The sequence below is a fragment of the Eupeodes corollae genome, chromosome 2, assembly GCF_945859685.1.
Source record: "Eupeodes corollae chromosome 2, idEupCoro1.1, whole genome shotgun sequence".
Classification (NCBI taxonomy): domain Eukaryota; kingdom Metazoa; phylum Arthropoda; class Insecta; order Diptera; family Syrphidae; genus Eupeodes; species Eupeodes corollae.
The window spans coordinates 119,285,381-119,305,282 of record NC_079148.1 but is presented as its reverse complement, the minus strand read 5'-3'; the positions used below and the strand labels follow the sequence as shown (position 1 = coordinate 119,305,282).

At 33.4% G+C, this 19,902-nt stretch overlaps 7 non-coding genes across 7 annotated transcripts; 4 read left to right on the top strand and 3 right to left on the bottom strand.

The window, feature by feature from the left end:
- The first annotated feature begins 389 nt into the window (after positions 1-389).
- On the top strand, positions 390-583 carry LOC129948627 (U2 spliceosomal RNA). The gene has a single exon (XR_008781919.1). It is a non-coding gene; the product is annotated as a U2 spliceosomal RNA (small nuclear RNA).
- A 3,009-nt stretch (positions 584-3,592) lies between these two features.
- On the bottom strand, positions 3,593-3,714 carry LOC129948643 (U5 spliceosomal RNA). The gene has a single exon (XR_008781931.1). It is a non-coding gene; the product is annotated as a U5 spliceosomal RNA (small nuclear RNA).
- Positions 3,715-4,410: 696 nt separating this feature from the next.
- On the top strand, positions 4,411-4,604 carry LOC129948625 (U2 spliceosomal RNA). The gene has a single exon (XR_008781917.1). It is a non-coding gene; the product is annotated as a U2 spliceosomal RNA (small nuclear RNA).
- A 2,728-nt stretch (positions 4,605-7,332) lies between these two features.
- Positions 7,333-7,455, bottom strand: LOC129948649 (U5 spliceosomal RNA). Its single transcript, XR_008781937.1, has one exon. It is a non-coding gene; the product is annotated as a U5 spliceosomal RNA (small nuclear RNA).
- A 685-nt stretch (positions 7,456-8,140) lies between these two features.
- Positions 8,141-8,334, top strand: LOC129948619 (U2 spliceosomal RNA). Its single transcript, XR_008781911.1, has one exon. It is a non-coding gene; the product is annotated as a U2 spliceosomal RNA (small nuclear RNA).
- Positions 8,335-11,269: 2,935 nt separating this feature from the next.
- On the bottom strand, positions 11,270-11,463 carry LOC129948618 (U2 spliceosomal RNA). Its single transcript, XR_008781910.1, has one exon. It is a non-coding gene; the product is annotated as a U2 spliceosomal RNA (small nuclear RNA).
- A 697-nt stretch (positions 11,464-12,160) lies between these two features.
- On the top strand, positions 12,161-12,282 carry LOC129948650 (U5 spliceosomal RNA). Its single transcript, XR_008781938.1, has one exon. It is a non-coding gene; the product is annotated as a U5 spliceosomal RNA (small nuclear RNA).
- The last annotated feature ends 7,620 nt before the right edge of the window (positions 12,283-19,902 follow it).

Genomic DNA, 19,902 nt, shown 5'->3' with positions numbered 1-19,902 from the left:
CGTATCAGTGCAGCCCATACGAGTTAAAATGTTTATTTTTCATTCTTTATGTGGAGACGTTTGTTTCTGTACCATTTGGTTTTTGGTTAGTATACTTAATTTTGTTTAGTCCCTATTTAATCTATATTTATCAAAATTCAAACTAAGTTTACAAAAATTGAATTTCTAAAAAAATATTAATGTTCAGAATTGATAAAGAAAAGTATTGCATTGAAAAAACAACTACAATCTTAATAGATTTAATAATAAGGGTGAATTTTCTTCATATTTCTTTTCTTTCATTTTTCACCCCTGATCATTTAAGATGAGTATTTGTATCTTAGATTATAATTCACAGTGAGTTGTTTCAAAATAATTATGATGTAGATGATATTTTTTATCGTTAAGTTATCGCTTCTCGGCCTTATGGCTAAGATCAAAGTGTAGTATCTGTTCTTATCAGCTTAACATCTGATAGATCCCCCATCGGGGGACAACAAATGTTAAACTGATTTTTGGAATTAGACGGAGTGCTAGGGGCTTGCTCCACCTCTATCACGGGTTGGCCTGGTATTGCAGTACCGCCAGGATCGGCCCAAAAAATAAACAATTTAAAAACCTTGAAGTTGAAACTAAAGTTCTGAACTCAGCTCTTTTGTTTTTGCTTAGTATCTAAGTAACTATGAAGCACATTATTCAAATGATGGCCTGTCAGTTGGTTGACTCAGAAACTGGTGAGATACGTGTTCTGCTTTAACTTAAAATAATACATATTCCAAAAATAAATGAGTACTGTTTTCTGTCCGTTATAATTGTTAGTACAGTGAGACAGGACAGAAATGGAAAGAAGTTGTGTAATAATAAAATAAAGAGGAATAGAAACATCAAACATTATGTTATAATAAGGGGCACGGAACGAAGTAAAAAGGTAGAACCAAATAAAATAAGTTGACAAACGATGCGTCGATAATAAAGGTTTCATTACGACTGACTAGCTTAAAAATAGTGGACAATTTGTATACTTATAATATAGGCTTTGGTACAGCTACGAAAACGCATACATAATATCATGGTCATAGAAAAGCTGTAATATCGAACGATTGATTGCGCAGAACGGTATTGAGCAGACACTATGAACAAACTGCATTCTATAGCTGCCTTACCCGGCTTCACACGGGACGTATTCAACTATTTTATATACTAAAATGAGGATGAAAAAACTACCTACTATTTTCTTATATTGTCCCTGTTTTATTTAATAATGTATGTATTATCTGTGTACATATTTTTATTACGGTTATAATACTTCTTTGTAAACAATATTTGTTGTTCTCTGGTGAGACGCATACACATATCGATGCCTTCCCGGAAGAAAGCGACATTTATGTAGGCAATTGTTTGTGTATTTTAAAGTGATAAGCATAATTTTGATTGACATTTAGGCCACATTTTTTTTGTACCATTACATGGACGAAATTTCGATCAGATAAAAAGTTTTTGTCGCTTAGAACATTTTCATGGTCTACAGATTGTCGCTTAATACTGTGGCTAATTGGCGCTTAGATCAATGGGTGGTAGTAAATATTACAGGATTCCAAGAAATATTATCGTTTAAATCATTTGCTTTATTGGATTTTTTATTTTCAACAAAGTTAAAATAATCATAAAAATAACATTACACTTCAGAAAATAAAAAAAAAAAATTCAACTTTAAAATAAATAAAAATAATTAACTTTTCAGATATGAAAATTTATTTTCAGTTGATTTTCTGATAAGTCGTCTTCTTCATCAGTCTCTGGTAAAACACCTTCCTTCTCACCAACAATGTCAATGATAAACTTCTTCTTGAGTAGAGTTTCTAAGTCCTTTTTCTTTGGCCCGTTATTGGCAGTTTTGCGGTGTATAAAATATCAGGTTCATCAAAATGTTCAAGTTATTTAACTTGATTTCGAGTTCGACACAAATCCAACGTGTATGAAGGTGGTTCCATGTCTCCGGACTTAAATATTGAATACTTGATGTCACAGGATGACTTAGAGAACAAAAAAATGTTGGATTCAGATATTTTAAAACTAGTTTGTTCCCTAGTTTTAACTCCCTTCGTTGGAAAATATTTCAAAGCTTCTTTCTTCCAGTCGCGAAAATCATCTATAGTTAGTTTTATAACCTCGTAAGGCCTTGGATTTATCCTTGAATTGGCAATCATGGTTATCCATTCCTTCGGCGTCCAAATTGTTCCTTTTATGACGAATCGCTCTATGGTGGCATGAACAGAGTCAACAGGCATATAAGTATGCCCTGGCAAAAGAAAGGTGAGAGAGATTTGATTTATGTTCTTAGCTTTCTTTTGAAGAAACAAACAAATCATTGTGATAATCTGACGATTTTTGTTTTGGCCTGGACAGCTATAGCAATACAGGGCAATGGAAGTCACAGTTTCTCTGGCATCAACAATACTTAAGTACTTAAGGAGAATTGAACAAATTTCATTTTCTCCCCTCATTCTATCAATCTCACCCCAAAAAAAAGCATAGCCATTTTGAGTTCCACTTTCATAGATAGTCTCGTTATAAAATGAGTACTTTCTTGAATAGTAAAAGAGCATGCTTTGCGTATGTGAAATGTTTAAGACTTTCTGTAGATCAAAACTAGCACTCTCGAATGATGGACAGTTTTGGGCCTTTTCCTGATCATCCATAAATAAATTTTGGCTGTTTTCCTTTTGTTGGGAGTGATTCAAAACAAAAATTTTCTCTTTGTCCTCCAACACGCGGGATTTATGTGCTTCACAAAAGGTGCACTTGTCTTTTTTCGGAACGTGGATGCCAATATTATAGGATTTGAAAATCCTTCGGAATATCTTTTCGGAAACAGCATTTTTACCTTCTTCCACTTGTTTTGATTTATAGTTCATGTATAAATTGGATATGCTAAAGTATTCTGTTTGCAGATAAGTGCGATTGGTCGAACATCGGCTATAGTGTGATGGGACTTTTGGCAAGCTTTCTGCAAATAGCTGCTTTGAGTTCTTCTGAAATAGCATTTGCTGGAAGAGTTTTACCTCTTTTATCCGTAGCTGATGTATTTAATGCAGTTTTTTTCAACAGCGTACGACACAACCCGGCTCAAAATATGTAGGGTCTTAAGTAAGAACTGCATACAAACTTGTTCTTTCTTCCCTTCAAAATTGATGAATTATTTTCTTGTTTCTGTTTTCTTTTCGGCATTTTTGGTTTGTCGTCTTTTGATGGGAACTTATTCAACAGAAGACAAAATCCAATCTATTCGCTGGACATACGGCAGCTTCCAATACAAATTGAAAACGTCTTGCCTTTGCGAATTAGTGAACTTAGTTCCACACTTGTTTTGTCAGCTTTTGCACGGATTTGCTTGCAAAGAGTTTTTTGGCTTGACTGCCTTTTTAGATCTCGCATCCACCACTCCCTCATTATAATATGCCTTCTTTTTTGGGGGATGGGTTCCCATTTCGCTATTACTTGAATCGTCCACAGGATATAACTGATATTAGGTTAACGATAGATCGATAGTATAAGAATTCTCACTACTTCAAAGTACATACCAGTGTTTTTAATTAAATGGATATTATTTATAAGGTCCAACTTCCGTTAGACCTTTCAAAAATTTTATTTTAGACTCATTAGAGTGCCCCACTCCACGGAAATCTTTAGTAAAAGGCGAAAGATTTATTCGACATTGAAGTGAAGCCAGAGTGGTTTTGTCTAGATATTTCACTACGTTAAAATAAATGAGGAGAAGAAAATGAATGTGAATTATAAAAAATAAACAAAAACTATTTTAATCCTGTATTAAGGAATATTGTATATGAATTTGTTTCACATAACAACTAAAAAATATATACAACATGTCTTTAGTTATAAATATTTTTTTGTAGTCAGAGCTGTGTGGCCAAATGTGGTTTCGTAAATTTATCAACAAGATCAACTTTAGTGATACTATAGTTTAATCAGTGACACTGGCAAATTGCAATGTACACAGTTTTAAGAATAAAATATTCATCGAAAAATATGTACCTATGTATGTTTCCTTTCGAGTGATGGAGTATGAAAATGCCATTTACTTCTTTTACTTTGATGACAACGCTTAAATTATGTCTGTTTTGTTTGAATTGTCTGTCCCTAAAATTTGGGTTTTCTGTTTCGTCCTACCATCGATCAGCCTTTTCATCTGCAATCCTCCGTTCGTCTTCTAAAATTTTCGAAGATCCTTTCATAACCGATTGAAACAAAATTACCTGTAATTGTTGTACCTTAAGTGCATTTGGTTTGTTTTCACTCCTAGGCAGGTATACCAACAGGATATTGAGGATCATTTTCACATCTTAGAATATAATTTACAGTCAGTTTCCGCAGAATTTATAATATGTAGATGATATTTTTTACCGTTAAGTTATCGCTTCTCGGCCTTATGGCTAAGATCAAAGTGTAGTATCTGTTCTTATCAGCTTAACATCTGATAGATCCTCCATCGGGGGACAACAAATGTTAAACTGATTTTTGGAATTGGACGGAGTGCTAGGGGCTTGCTCCACCTCTGTCACGGGTTGGCCTGGTATTGCAGTACCGCCAGGATCGGCCCAAAAAATAAAACAATTTAAAAACCTTGAAGTCGAAACTAAAGTTCTTAGCTCAGCTCTTTTGTTTTTGCTAATTAACGTATTATGAAGCACATTATTCAAATGATGTCCTGTCAGTTGGTTGACTCAGAAACTGGTTTAAGAGATATGTGTTCTGCTATTACTTAAAATTAATGTTAATACATATTCCAAAAATGAATAAGTACTGTTTTATGTCCGATATAATTGTTAGTACAGACAGACAGGAGAGAAATGGAAAGAAGTTGTGTGATAATAAAATGAAGAGGGTAAGAAACACCAAACATTATATGTTATTATAAGGGGCACAGAGTGAAAAGGTAGACTAAATAAAACAAGTTGACAAACGATTCTTACATAATAAAGGTTTTATTGCGACTGACTAGCAATTTGTATACTTATAATACAGCTACGAAAACGCATACATAATATCATGGCCGTAGAAAAGCTGTCATATCGAACGATTGATGGATTAAAACATCATAATTAAGTTCTTAATGGTAAATAAAATACGTTAACTAAGATTTAAGATTATTTAAGACAATAAGGTGTTTCAATTAATATTTCCTACATTATAAAAATTCATGGGTTGTTAAAGTCTTTGTAGAATGTATTCAATCCAGAATGGTGCAACTAGAAGACTTGATTTTGATTGATAATAAAATGTCAATCATAAGCAACAGTAAACAAGACCTCTGCCCTTGCAAATAAAAGTATTGCACAAATCACTAGATGGCTTCACGCGGGAGGTATTCAACTATTTTATATAAAAAAATGAGGATGAAAAACCTACTATTTTCTTAAATTATTCTTTGTATTTATTAATTTATATATAATGTTTGTACATATTTCTATTATGGTTATATGCAACCTTTAGAGTCTGTCACTGGGCCTTATTGATAGACATAGCAAAACAAAGCTGTATAGGAAATTCTACTCTATTAAATTTGAAAGGGTATTCGTTAGCAATCATCGGTACCCTGGGAATGGAAACGACTTGAGCCGGAGAGAATTTTAGCTTCAATCACGTTCTCCTGCATAGTTACTTTCCGTAATCTAGTACCATTGCATAATTTCGGTGCATTTAAATTGTTCATAAGTTTTATTGGAGCCCCAATTTTCAAGTCCAGTTTAAACGGAGGAAGTCCTGATGTGTTTAAGAAATGCAAAAGTTCAATTGGAATATCAATAGCATTATCTTGATCAGTCAGATTATCAATAGAAAGATAAGTTTGTTGATGGGCCTGAAACATTGAGAAAATTTTGTTATTTATGCTTGAAACAGAATCGTTTTTAAAATCGCTTGTTCGCGTAACCAGCCATCCTTGCTCTCTGAAATTCGCGACTTGCGGGTAAACATTAGCTATATTAATCCGTCTTGTCCAGTGACTCTAATTGCAAATGTTGGTTCTATTAGTACTTCACCATCATTATTTTTAATATTTCCATTTCCTATATTCAAAAGAGTTCTTAAAAATTGTGCTGCATTATTATCACCACCCAAATGTACGCTCATATTTGTGTTAATCTCAAAATTTTGACAGAAGCCCACAGAAACGACGATTTTAGGCAAGCATTTATTTTATCACCTTTTGTACCTCTTAGCCGAAAATCACCAGCGAACAGTATCAAAACACTTGAGATCGAACGTTCCTCAGCTCTTAAATCTCTAAGTATACGATCCAGAGCTCCAGGCACGCCTTTATTTGACATAGTCCATTCGTCCCACGAAATAAACGACGTTTTTTTGAGCACTTTAGCTAGTCAGCTTTGTTTTGAGATACTACCACATAGACGATCTTGGCTTTGTAAATCTAAAGGCAATTTGAATGTTTTTCCATTCTGTAGTAATGTTGAAGCAACCCCAGATGATATTACTGCTAATGCAATTTTCCTTGAATTCTAAATTAAACAAGCAAAAGATTGATCAAGAACGTTTTTCTAGTCCCGCCAGGTGCATCAAGAAAGAACATTTTACCAATGTTTTACATCACGTTGTTGATTATAGTATTGTATGCAAGTCGCTGGGCTGGTCGTCGGTTAATTTGTGTTCTTTTTCTTGAACGAAAATTGAAAGTTGGTTGGCATCATACGTTGTTTCTGGAAGATAATCCTTGTCTTGAAATAATTGTCTGTCACGTTCTTCAATCCATGTAGGAGATTCCATATCAAAGTCTGACATCATTCCTCCTGAACAACAGATACCTGGTGGTTCTTTAGGCTATTTGAATACACGACATAAATTGCACTTGGTATTCATATTTCCTATTGAAAAGTGAGATCAGTGATATTTAGATATTATATGTATATGTAGATAACAAATTATTGACTAATATTATCGGACTTTTCTTATGCCGTAAACCTGCTCCGTGATAATATTCTTTTATTTAAAAAAAAAAAACTGAGTGAGAATTGGATAAGAAGTTTCGAAGCTAAACCGTAACAAAGATTTCTTCTTTTGCTTGATAACAGTGTTATACATATATGTATGAAGAGAGGCTTACAAGTTATAAAAATATTATCTAGTAGTGATATTATGGAAACTGTAATAAAAGAAGTTGAGGCTTGAACCAATCAAAAATTATTCCTCAACATTATACAAAATGTATTAGATATCCTATTTTAGTTATGGATAATGAATATTAGGTTAAAGATAATAATAGAAATTCATTAATTCAAAGTACATACTAGTGTTTTTAATTAAATGGATATATTTATAAGGTCTAACTTTCGTCAGACCTTTCAAAAAATTTTATTTTAGACTCATTAGAATGCCCCACTCCACGGAAATCTTTAGTAAAAGGCGAAAGATTTATTCGACACTGAAGTGAAGCCAGAGTGGATTTGTCTAGATATTTCACTACGTTAAAATAAATGAGGAGAAGAAAATGAATGTAAATTATAAAAAATACACAAAAACAATTTTTAAAGCTGTATTAACGAATCTTGTATATGAATTTGTTTCACATAACAACTTATAAATATTTACAGCATGTCCTCTTAGTTATTGACATTTTTTTGTACTCAGAGCTGAGAGCCCAAATGTAGTTTCGTCTTATGGCAAGATCGAATTTTGTGACACTATAGTATAGTTTAATTAGTGCAACTTGCAAATTGTAATGTACACAGTTTCATGAACGAAATATTCACCCAAAAATATGTATGTACCTATGTTTCCTTTCGAGTGATGGAATATGAAAATGCCATTTACTTCTTTTATTTTGACGACAACGCTTAAAATATGACTGTTTTGTGTGTATTGTTTGTCCCTAAAATTGGGTTTTCTGTTTCGTCCTATATCATCGATCAGCGAGTCTTCGTTCGTCTTTTAAAATTTTCGAAGATCCTTTCATAACCGATCGAAACAAAATTACCTGCAATTGTTGTAGATTGCATTTGGTTAGTTTTCACTCCTAGGCAGGTATACGAGCAGGATATTAAGGATCATTTTTACATCTTAGAATATAATTTACAGTCAGTTTCTGTAGAATTTATAATATGTAGATGATATTTTTTACCGTTAAGTTATCGCTTCTCGGCCTTATGGCTAAGATCAAAGTGTAGTATCTGTTCTTATCAGCTTAACATCTGATAGATCCCCCATCGGGGGACAACAAATGTTAAACTGATTTTTGGAATTAGACGGAGTGCTAGGGGCTTGCTCCACCTCTGTCACGGGTTGGCCTGGTATTGCAGTACTGCCAGGATCGGCCCAATAAATAAACAAACAAAACACAAAATGACTTGGGAATCCTTGTATTTCAATTCTCAACAGTTATCAAAAAAAAAATGGTTCTGAACTCAGCTCTTTTGTTTATAAAATAACAGAGAACAAACAGGATCAATATATTAAGATCGTAGTGAAATAAATTAGTATTATTCCAAACCGTCACAAAAACCAAGTGGAATGATTTTTAAGAGTTAGTATTAAAAATCATTAAATTAGTACTTCCGAAAACCTGCTGAATTTTATCGATAAAACTACAAAAAGCCAATAATCAAAAGCAACGTATGTTAAAATTAAAAAAATACTCTACTGGTTTGCACGAACTTTCTCTTGTATCTAAAGAACAAGTTTAATATAGTACGTATATTTTAATTTAAATATTAACCTGCAAGTGTTCTAAAATTTAAAATTTATCAACAAATATTTATTGATTTTTTTATTATTATTTTAAAAAATGTGTATACGTTCTTTTAAAAATATTGACTTGTTTTGAGATATTAATTTTTGTTTTAATTCATACAAATTTGATTTTTGGTCATCATTTGTTGTTTAAATAAAAGAGGAGCTTGTTTAGGAAGAAAAAAAAAAACATTTAAATCACTTCATTAATTTAAAAACAAAATTGCAGTTCTATAGGGGGTATCCTTTTAGAATACAAGAATATGTCTGTTATATAAAAAAAAGTCGGGTTTTCCTTCCTGACGCTATAATTCCAGAACGCACTAACCGATTTCCACGGTTTTGCATTTTCTGGAAAGGTATCGAGATCCGTGAGGTTTATAGCAGACAAAATTCAGGAAAAATTTCAACAGAAAAGTGGTAAACTCCATTTAGCTTAACATATAAAAGCTATTGTGAAAGTTTGGATTCGTGAAATTGAATTTTTTTTAATTTTTTGACGTTTCAAGGGCCCTATATTCTAAACCAAAGCTTAATTTTGGGAACCTTTTTAAGTCAACCATATATCGACTTCAAATAACGTTTGTTTTAAAGATAATAAGACAAAAAATGCAAAAACGGCTTTTAAAAAAATTAAGTGAGTGTTTTTTTTATCGTAAAACAATTTAAGAAAAAAGTGAAAAAATAGGTTCACCCCAAAACCACTTATATAAAATTCTGTATAACACATTCTGAGCAAATTTGGTACAATTACTTAAATAAAAAAAGAGGCTGGGATGCGACCCACACTGATAACTTCAAATCCCGTTTGTCGATTGGTCTTGCTTAAAAGTTTTTCTATATGTACTCGTATCAATTTTTACCAAATTTGCGTACCATTTTTTGTAGATTTTATTTTTTATGAAAAAACGGACTATTGCATTTTTATATAAAAATTACTGAATATCAAAAACTATATTTTCTGTGAAATAAAATTAGTGAGAATTATCAGAAAGTCAAATAATGATGTCCACGCACTGAATTTCACCATAACAAATCGCGATGATGTAGTAAATTATCCAACAGAGTTCTTAAACTCTCTGGAGTTACCAGGATTTCCACCACATAACTTGCAACCCAACGTTGGTTGAGTTATTATGATATGCGTAATCCACCGCGCCTTTGCTACAGTGTATTCTACCTGCTGTGAAAAGACTTATGCCGATTTTGATTGAGGCAACCAATATTAACGGAAAGTACGCAGATGAAAATGTATGTATTCCTCGAATACCAATGATTCCGACTGATCTTCCGTTTTGATTTAAAACGATTGCAATTTGCGGTTCGCCTTGCGTTCGATAATTAACAAGTAGCAAGGCCAATTGCTTAGTGTTTGTGGGATAAATTTAGGAAATCATACGTTGCATGTTCACGAGTTGGGAAAAAGCAAAAAATGTGGAATTGTTAAAAGCACTTCAATGAAACGGATAATTTCCGGGCAAGTATAACGCTGCGATTCAATATTTACTTTGGATTCTCTTTCATTTTTTACTTAGAGAAGTTCAATCAAATTACACTTCATTTTTGTAATCGAAAGGAATTCATTACTGTTGTGAAGTGAAACAAAATTTTCCCTTTTTAATAATAAAAGAAAACAAATAATTTGTCTTCATCTTTTAGTCCCCAAACGAAATGTTACAAAACACGAAGCCATCTGGTGGCGAAACGGAGTTTACCGGGCTTGCTAGTATATAGTATATTTTAGAATATAAATTAAGAATTTATTTGTTATTGAAAGAAAAATGGGGACAATTTAATACAAATCTGTCGGCAGTTTAAAAAATGTTTCGTTTTGTAACAAAAAAAAGTGATATTATTGCTCTGAAGACAATTAAAAAAAAAAAAAAACGCCTAAAGCGAATATGGTCAAAACAAGTTTGAACCCAATGGCTGTGGCTATAGAGCCGAGAACAGGCTGACAAAGTCAGGGGACCCACTTTTTTCGATTTCTCTAACACATTAATATCATGTTTGTTTAAAATCTTGAGTTCGAATTCTTTTTTGAATACAAAACTTGACATAGAAATACAAAGTTTCATACACTACAAGTAAAAATTCAAAGGAAAAGTTATACATATGTATGTACTTTGGTTGTGTTCTAGAGTATACAAATTTCTAAACAAATGTATAGAAATTAAATATAAAATGCGATGCGACCTTAAAATTTGCTAAATTCGGCTCGATAACCTTTACATAACGATTTATAAACCATAGACTTCACATAATTGTGTGGTAGTTGATAACCAACACAATCCACGTAATGGTTGCATTTTGTTTAATACAATATCAACAATATACAGTCAGAAATTAAAGTGGATATAAAGTTAATATACATTTTATACTATATCATATTTTTAAAGCTTCGATATATCTTATTGTGTTTTTAAGTAAAGCCAATTGGAAGACAAATGTTTTGATATTAATTAAAAAACATCAGAACTCTTCGAGTTTTACTTATAAGAATTCTTATTTTGATTTGTTTTGTTTGCTTATTTATTGGGCCGATCCTGGCGGTACTGCAATACCAGGCCAACCCGTGACAGAGGTGGAGCAAGCCCCTAGCACTCCGTCTAATTCCAAAAATCAGTTTAACATTTGTTGTCCCCCGATGGGGGATCTATCAGATGTTAAGCTGATAAGAACAGATACTACACTTTGATCTTAGCCATAAGGCCGAGAAGCGATAACTTAACGGTAAAAAATATCATCTACATATTATAAATTCTCCAGAAACTGGCTGTAAATTAAATTATATAAGATGTAAAAATGATCCTTAATATCCTGTTGGTATACCTGCCTAGGAGTGAAAACAAACCAAATGCAATCTACAACAATTGCAGGTAATTTTGTTTCGATCGGTTATGAAAGGATCTTCGAAAATTTTAAAAGACGAACAGAGACTCGCAGATGAATAGGTTGATCGATGGTAGGACGAAACAGAACACCCAATTTTTAGGGACAAACAATTCAAACAAAACAGTCATATTTTAAGCGTTGTCATAAAAATAAAAGAAGGATATGGCATTTTCATACTCCATCACTCGAAAGGAAACATAGGTACATACATATTTTTGGGTGAATATTTCATTCATGAAACTGTGTACATTGTAATTTGCAAGTGGCACTAATTAAACTATACTATAGTGTCACAAAATTCGATCTTGCCATAAGACGAAACTACATTTGGGCTCTCAGCTCTGAGTACAAAAAATGTCAATAACTAAGAAGACATGCTGTAAATATTTATAAGTTGTTATGTGAAACAAATTCATATACAAGATTCTTTAATACATCTTTAAAAATAGTTTCTTTGTATTTTTTAAAATTCACATTCATTTTCTTCTCCTCATTTATGTTAAGGTAGCGAAATATCTAGACAAAACCACTCTGGCTCCACTTCAGTGTCGAATAAATCTTTCGCCTTTTACTAAAGATTTCCGTGGAGTGGGGCACTCTAATGAGTCTAAAATACAATTTTTGAAAGGTCTGACGGAAGTTGGACCTTATAAGTATTTCTTTACAATAATTTACAATATGTTCAACTTGTGAGACTTGATGCGGTATTATCGACAACTTGATATCTGTTTAGACTTAAATTTCAATGCTGAAATCGAAATATTCAAAATTCAGTATAATTTGTATAACGTTGAAGAATCTCTATTATAGCTCTAAGCCCCTTAACCCAAACAACCCACTTTATCAAAAATAACACCATTAAATTTGTTTGATGAATTTTATATATTGGAACTTGGAAGTATACTTATTTTAAGAGACTCAACTTGAATTGTAAATTGTTTGAAAATCAAGAACCTTTATACAAAAACTCCAACCCAAAAAACTCCCTCTCAAAAAACAACAATAGCCTCATTATCGGTAGGCAGCAATTTTCACTTCTAAGGACTAATTTCTCCAACTTCATTCATACAAAATATATTTCAAAAACCAATTCAATTGCATTGCAATCGTCATAAATTAGTCATACATTTGGCAAGAGTCACTTAAGCATCCTTTTTCCAGTACTCCTGCACAACTGTTACATTTTTTTTTATTCAAGTGTAATTCATGAACATCATCCATGAGTGTAATGATTGATTTACATCTGCAGTGAAAAAACAAAAATGACATTCATCAAGGATCTAAGCTTATTTGAATATTATGTATTCATGTTTAAAAAAAATCTCTCCCTTTACCTTTACCTTTATTAAACCAGGCTCACCCTCAAAATTACCCCTATTCCTTACCATTTAATTTAATTAATGAAGGACGAAATCAAGTGTGTACGGCATCTTCAGCTCAAGTGAAGTGTGCATGCATGGCTCTTGTGTATTTACCCACAAGGACATAAGTGGTGGAAAGGAATAAAGTGGGTTTCAATACATAAACAAGTCCTTATAGAAATCGAACACATGTGACGAATGTTCTATACTTGGATAACGGAGTAGAATGATAAAACAAAACACCGAATCTCAATTCCTTTAAAGTTCTCATTTAAATCTAAAGGATATAAGTACCTACAAACATACATATAGGAAGGATAATCCATTTGTGTGATATATGGGATGTGAATAGAAAATCCAAAGGATGTCCTTGTCAGAGGATGTTGTTAGGTGAATTACACTGATGCTGTCGCTTTTAAAGCCATTCGACACACACAGGATATATCATGACATTCGTCGTTGTCGTTGTCGTCGTCGTCGTTACAAAGTGTGAAACAGCAAAGTTGAAGGATATGCTCTTTGGCCCATCACATCACCATCACCATCATATGTGAGCTTGGGCAAGTCTCTCCATTGACTCGTGTATTTATCTCAGTCTCATAATAGAAATGGGTTTCCATTGCAAAAGAAAAAGGTTAGGTATCCTGTTTTTCTTCTTTTTTTTTGATTTTTTATTTCAAACTTGAAGACGATGTTTCATCCAGTGACATGATGAAAAATGAGTTCCTTCAATCGTGACAAATTTTTTTGTTCTCGTTTTTCTTCTTCTTTTTTGTTGTTTTATTTTTGGTCACGAGTGAAAAGAGTGTTGGTTGTTTTCGACTCACTGTGTGATGTGAAATTGCCCAGAAAAATACTCAAAGCTTAAAGGAATTTAACGAAACATCAACAGAAAAAAGACTAAGAAAAAAAAAATCCAAGAAAAGAATCAGGTTAAAGGAAGAAGTAAATATATAGAGAAATGAAACGAGATTCGTGCTCCACTTTGGGCAAATAAAAATCTCAGCGTATTAAATTCCGAACACGTTCGACAGAAGAATCTCAAGAGTCCTGTGGCTCTGCAAAAAGAAGAAAAAACAACAACAACTACAGAAAACAGAAAACAGACTACGAAATGGAAAACTCTTTGGGCGAGCTCCTGTAGCTGGATGTGTTGGGCGGCTTTAAGTGTAATCGAGAAGGTCCTTTCTGGGATGAATGTGAACTGCATACGTAATTAGCAAAGGACAAACGCAAGACCTGGACACTCTGTTTATCGGATTTATAGGCACAGCTATCACATGGGAACCTTACCAGCAAAGTTTAATTCTTGTTTCATAATAAATATTTATATTGACACGATTTTATTCGCGTCTGAATTGAAGAAAGAGGAGTTTTTACTTAAATTTCGAAATTTAATTATTGTAAGCGATAAGGACTTTGTTTTTATACACAAAGATAAAGAGCGATAATACTTTTAATTCGATTTCGAATTTAAATAAGATATTATTTTGATTATGGCAATGCCATGGTTTGTGTCTGGTTTTTAAAGAGACATCCTAAGAGCAAACTTGAATAGTATTTTTGTTAGATAATTTTAGGTATTTACAAAGCATACTTTTAGGATGTAGATAGTTTACGATCTTCTTAGGCTGAGTCCTACACAAAATTATTCCTCTGCTGTAAATGGAAGAATCGAAACGCAAATACATACATTATATTTCATTCGGATTGCATTAAGATGAAAATTACGTTCAGATAAGTCATCGACCATGGTGTCGTGTCAGGTATTGAAACTGGGATTTGTCTATGTGTATTTTGTATTATTAACTTTCTATACTAAGTTATTGTAATTGGTCCGATTTGTCAAATTGAAAATGTTGACATTTCTAAACGTTTCAAAATAAATACAAGATTTTTAGAAAGATGTCCGTACGTCCGTACGTTCGCGACATTTTTTTCGTCGTCCATAACTCAAGAACCAGAAGAGGTATCGACTTCAAATAAATGTTTTTATACAGATAATAAGGCAGAAAGATGCAGAAAGGACTCTCAAAAAAATTGCGTGGGTGTTTTTTTTACCATAGCAGTTTAAAAAAAGGCGCAAACTTTGGTTAACCGTAAATATCTTACGAACCAAAAACGCTTAAAACTTAAATTTAATTTTATATAATATATTGTAACGTGATATCAAAGAAGTATATTTTTTGAAAAAAATCCATTTAACAGTTTTTTTATAAATCAGAAAAACTGAAAAAAATGTGTCACCTCCAAAATTTTACGATTAAAATATGATTTCATCTCCAAAACAATTTTGTGCAACGAAAAATAATGTTTTTGACATCTGATAAAGTTTTGAGAAAAATCGAATTGACAGTTTTTTTATAAAAAATAAAAATTAAAAAAAAACATTACTCAAAGTTGGTAAAATTTGAATATCGATTCAAATATCTTTTCAAAAACTTGAAATTTAGGCTTGAAACTTATTTTATCCTATTAGCAATATTGTTCTCAACATTCAGTAAAATTTTGAAAAAATCGAATTAACAGTTTTTCTTACAAAAAAATTTAAAAACCGAAAAAAAATTAACAAAAGTTGGTAAAATATGATTCTCGACTCAAATATTTTTTCAAAACTTTGAGATTTTGGCTTTAATTTAAAATAATCTTTCCAAAAATATTGTTGTCAAAATTCAGTAAAATTTTGAAAAAAAAATCGAATTGACAGTTTTTCTTACAAAAAAAATAAAAACCGAAAAAAAATTAACAAAAGTTGGTAAAATATGATTTTTGACTCAAATATCTTTTCAAAACTTTGAGATAATAGCTTCTTACTAATTTTTACAAAAAATAAAACTCTAAAAAAAACAATACTAAAACTTCGTAAAAATTTACTTTCGACTCATATAGCTTTTCAAAAATTAAAAATATTGGTTTCAAACTTATTTTATTTCACAGAAAATATTGTTTTTGATATTCAGTAATTTTTATATAAAAATCCAACAGTCCGTTTTTTTATAAAAAATAAAATCTACAAAAAATAGTACGCAAATTTGGTAAAAATTGATACGAGTACATATAGACAAACTTTTAAGCAAGACAAATCGACAGACGAAATGGGAAGTTATCAGTGTGGGTCGCATCCCAGCCTCTTTTAATTTTGAAAAAAAAAACGTCTTGCGGTGTTACCATCATTTGTTGACCCAAATCCAGGCTTGGGCTTGTCAACTATGAGACCCCATCTACTTTTGAATGTGACGTTTTCTTTCTTCAAATATTCTTTTGTTTTCAGTGCCTTTCAGAACTCGCCATGATTTGAAAAGCAGTCTGTAGGCAATATGTAATGGACATTCAAAACATCTTATCCATAAGTGCAGGGTTGAGAGTCCGAACCGAAAGATGTTGTTGTTGTTGTTTTTTTTCTTGAATTTGAAGGGAATTCATTTCTTTTGGCGTTGCACCACGGATATAACATCAAGATGATGAATTTGTGTTTGACAAAATATTACAAACACTGACATCAACCATAGTAAATGATCAACGAGCTTTGAAGGCGATAGAGCTGCTAAAAAGAGAAATTCGTCTGTGTTCTCTGAATCGCTAAACATTTGCTTATACTGGCTAGGCTATGGCCAGAACTCCCATTAAAACCCCATTGGCAAAAAAACGTTGCATTTGTGTCATGATGAATGCCTGATATTTCTGCAATACTTTCGCCTGTCTTGTTTAAAAGTTCCTGAAGATCAAGTGTGGCCGAATTTTCAGTAACCTCTCTTTTCATTGGAAGCATTGACTTTTTGACTTTTCTCAAATTTATATAAGCTTGGAATGCAATTTTTTACTTGCGACATGTAGAAACTATATGACAAATTTGCATTCGTGCAAAATTTCGAACTCGAGATTTTAAATAAACATGATATTGCGATAGTAGAGAAGTCGAAAAAAGTGGGTCATACGATTCTTTCGGTCGGTTTTGTCTGTCTGTTCACGCTCCTACAGCGTGGCCCCAATACAATTTTTTTAGAAAGAAATTGAAACATTTTATATTTACAAAATTAATTTAAAAAACCGCTGTAACGATTTTCAGAAAAGAAAATTGAAAAATTAAGGGTTTTTTGATTTATTAAACGGCATTTAAAATTTTGATGACAAACATATTTTTCAGGTAAAATTTTGAATCTTAAATTAGTTTTTATTGAAATTATTTTAACTTTGCATTAGTTCGAAACAGCGCAATATTTTGACAAAATTGTAATTACATTCCTAGGTAAGTAGAAATGGCGATCTCAAGGCAACCTAGCCTGAGATCCAATTAGTACTGTAGTGCGCCGTTTTGATACCAAAAACTTGTTTGACCTTTGATTGAAAGGTATAGATTGATAGAGAAGCTTCATAGCGATTATGTTAGAGCCATTTTGTTGCATTGAGAAAATACACTAGGTCAATAATCTTTGTCTCAGATAGCTCATCGAGTTCTTGAAAGAATGCTTTTCCAAAGCATTTCATTCTGGTGTTTGCCAAAGCAGGACATTTGCAAAGCAAATGGATTATGGTTTTACTTTCTCTTTGGTCACTACAGCTGCGGCAAAAGCTGTTGTAAGAGATACCAAACTTCTCTGCATGAACTCCTATAGGCCAATGTCCGGTACAAACCGCAACAATCCTGGCTATGTCTTGCCTTGGCCTGCATAGAAGATCGTTTGTACGGGTTTTGTTATAGGTGGGCCATATCTTCCTAGATATAATGCAGTTGGGTAAATTGCTCCACCTTCGGTTTGATTCAGTTTGGTAGATAGAAAAGATTTTACCCTTCATAGCACCAAGAGGAATGTTAACCATTTCCGCAAGTGAGCTATGAAGTGCCGATCCTTGCCTGGCTAGCTCGTCAGCCCGTTCATTTCCCACGATACCACTATGGCCCGGAACCCAGATTAGGGTGACACCGAAGTTAATATTCAGGTTCGCAAGCTCATCGCAACAATGCTGGACCAATTTAGATGAGGATATGGCCTGACTGTCTGTAAAGATAGTCACATTTCGGTTTTGGTTTGGGTTTGTTTAAGTATCTCCCTTATTGCCAGCAGTTCAGCCTGAAAAGCGTGCTAGCAAAGTCAGGAAGTATTAAGGATTTGGCTACATTTAGGGACTCAGAAAAAATCCCAGAACCAACTCCGCACTCCATCTTTGAGCCGTCAGTGAAGATGGTTGTGTCGAAACCTATCGACACGATGTCATCCTCCCAATCTTCTCTCGATGGGAAAATAACCTTAAAACCCTTACTAAGGTTCAAAGTAGGAGTGCAGTAGTCAGTGTCTAGCGAGATAATATCTGAGTTAATCAATTTCGTAGTGTTGCTGTGACCATAAGGTTTTGACAACCAGCTATTTAATTCCTTCAGCAGGTAGAAGATCCAAAATAACGTTTAAGGCGTCCTTTGGGCAAGCACGCATGGCCCCTATGGTGCCCACGCAAGCTGTTCTCTGAACCTTCTTTAGCTTTTTAATGTTATAGGCTTTGTTAAGAGCAGGCCACCACACAATTGAACCATATGTTAAGATAGGGCGTACTACGGCTGTGTACGTCCATACAATCATCTTCAACTGAGGTCCCCACTTTTTGCCGAAAGTTTTGCTGCAGGCGTAGAAGGCAACACAGGCCTTTTTAACCCCTACTTCAATATTTAGTTTCCAGTTTAGTTTAGGGTCGAGTATAACTCCCAAATATTTTGCACTGGAAGACAATGATAGGATTTGACCATTGAGTCGAGGTAGCGTGAAGGGCGGTACTTTAGTTTTGGTGGTAAAGAGCAACAGTTCAGTTTTACTTTGGTTAACTCCTAGTCCACAACTAGTGGCCCAGTTGCTAACTTTCTTCAAAGCTGACTCCGTGATTTCACTAATCACAGAGGTGTACTTTCCTGACACCAATAGCACCAAATCACCACCCTGGGGTTTTCCCCTACTCACGTGTTTTGTTGCGATTGTATTGCCTAGAGAGGCTCGAATCTTCCTACCACTGAGCATGGAAATAATCCATTCTCGAATGAAGTCTTCTACACCGAACTTAACGAGAGATTCTTCTATGGATTTTGTAAGGACGTTGTTAAAAGCACCTTCTATGTCTAGGAAGGTGGCAAGAGTAAATTCTTTATAATGGATTGTTTGTTCTACAGTACGCACTACCTCATGGAGGGCAGTCTGCGTAGATTTGCCCTTAAGATTAACATGCTGAGAGCTTTCGAGAGGTCGCCCAACTAGGATTAAGCTTATTGGTCTGAAATCCTTCGCGGATTCGTGATCTCGCCTACCCACTTTCGGGATAAAAACTACTTTGACCTGTCTCCACGACATGGGCACATGTTTGAGAAGGAGACATCCTTTGAAAATTTGTTCCAACCATAGAGCTGTCACATCATGCAACTTTTGAAGCATAATTGGCAGTATGCCATCCATGCCTGGGGATTTATATGGAGAAAAAGTATTGATGGCCCACAAAATATTTTCTCTGGTTATAACGGAATTGACTTGCTCCATATGAGCTACGTTTAGCTCTGTGGTTTCAAACGATTCGGGGTTATCACTCTCGCAACCCGAAAAGTGCGTCTTCATCAGTAGCTCAAGAGATTCGGCTGGAGAGGCTGTCCAGGTTCCACCAAGCTTTTTTAGAAATGATAACTGAAGTGAAAAAAATTGTGAAACGTGTTATTTGTGACTGCCACACAAAAGTTTCTTTTCAGCATATTTGTGTACCTTAATTTGTTTTTATTTTATATTCAGAGAAATTATGTACTTAAGTGCACCGATCTCCTTAATTTCAAGAACCAAACATTTGTCTCTAAAATTATTAAGTTTTGTTGATTCCTTTAAGATCAAAATATTTTCTAGCAATGGCTCCAATCTACGAGTAAGAAGACTGAAAGCGACACCAT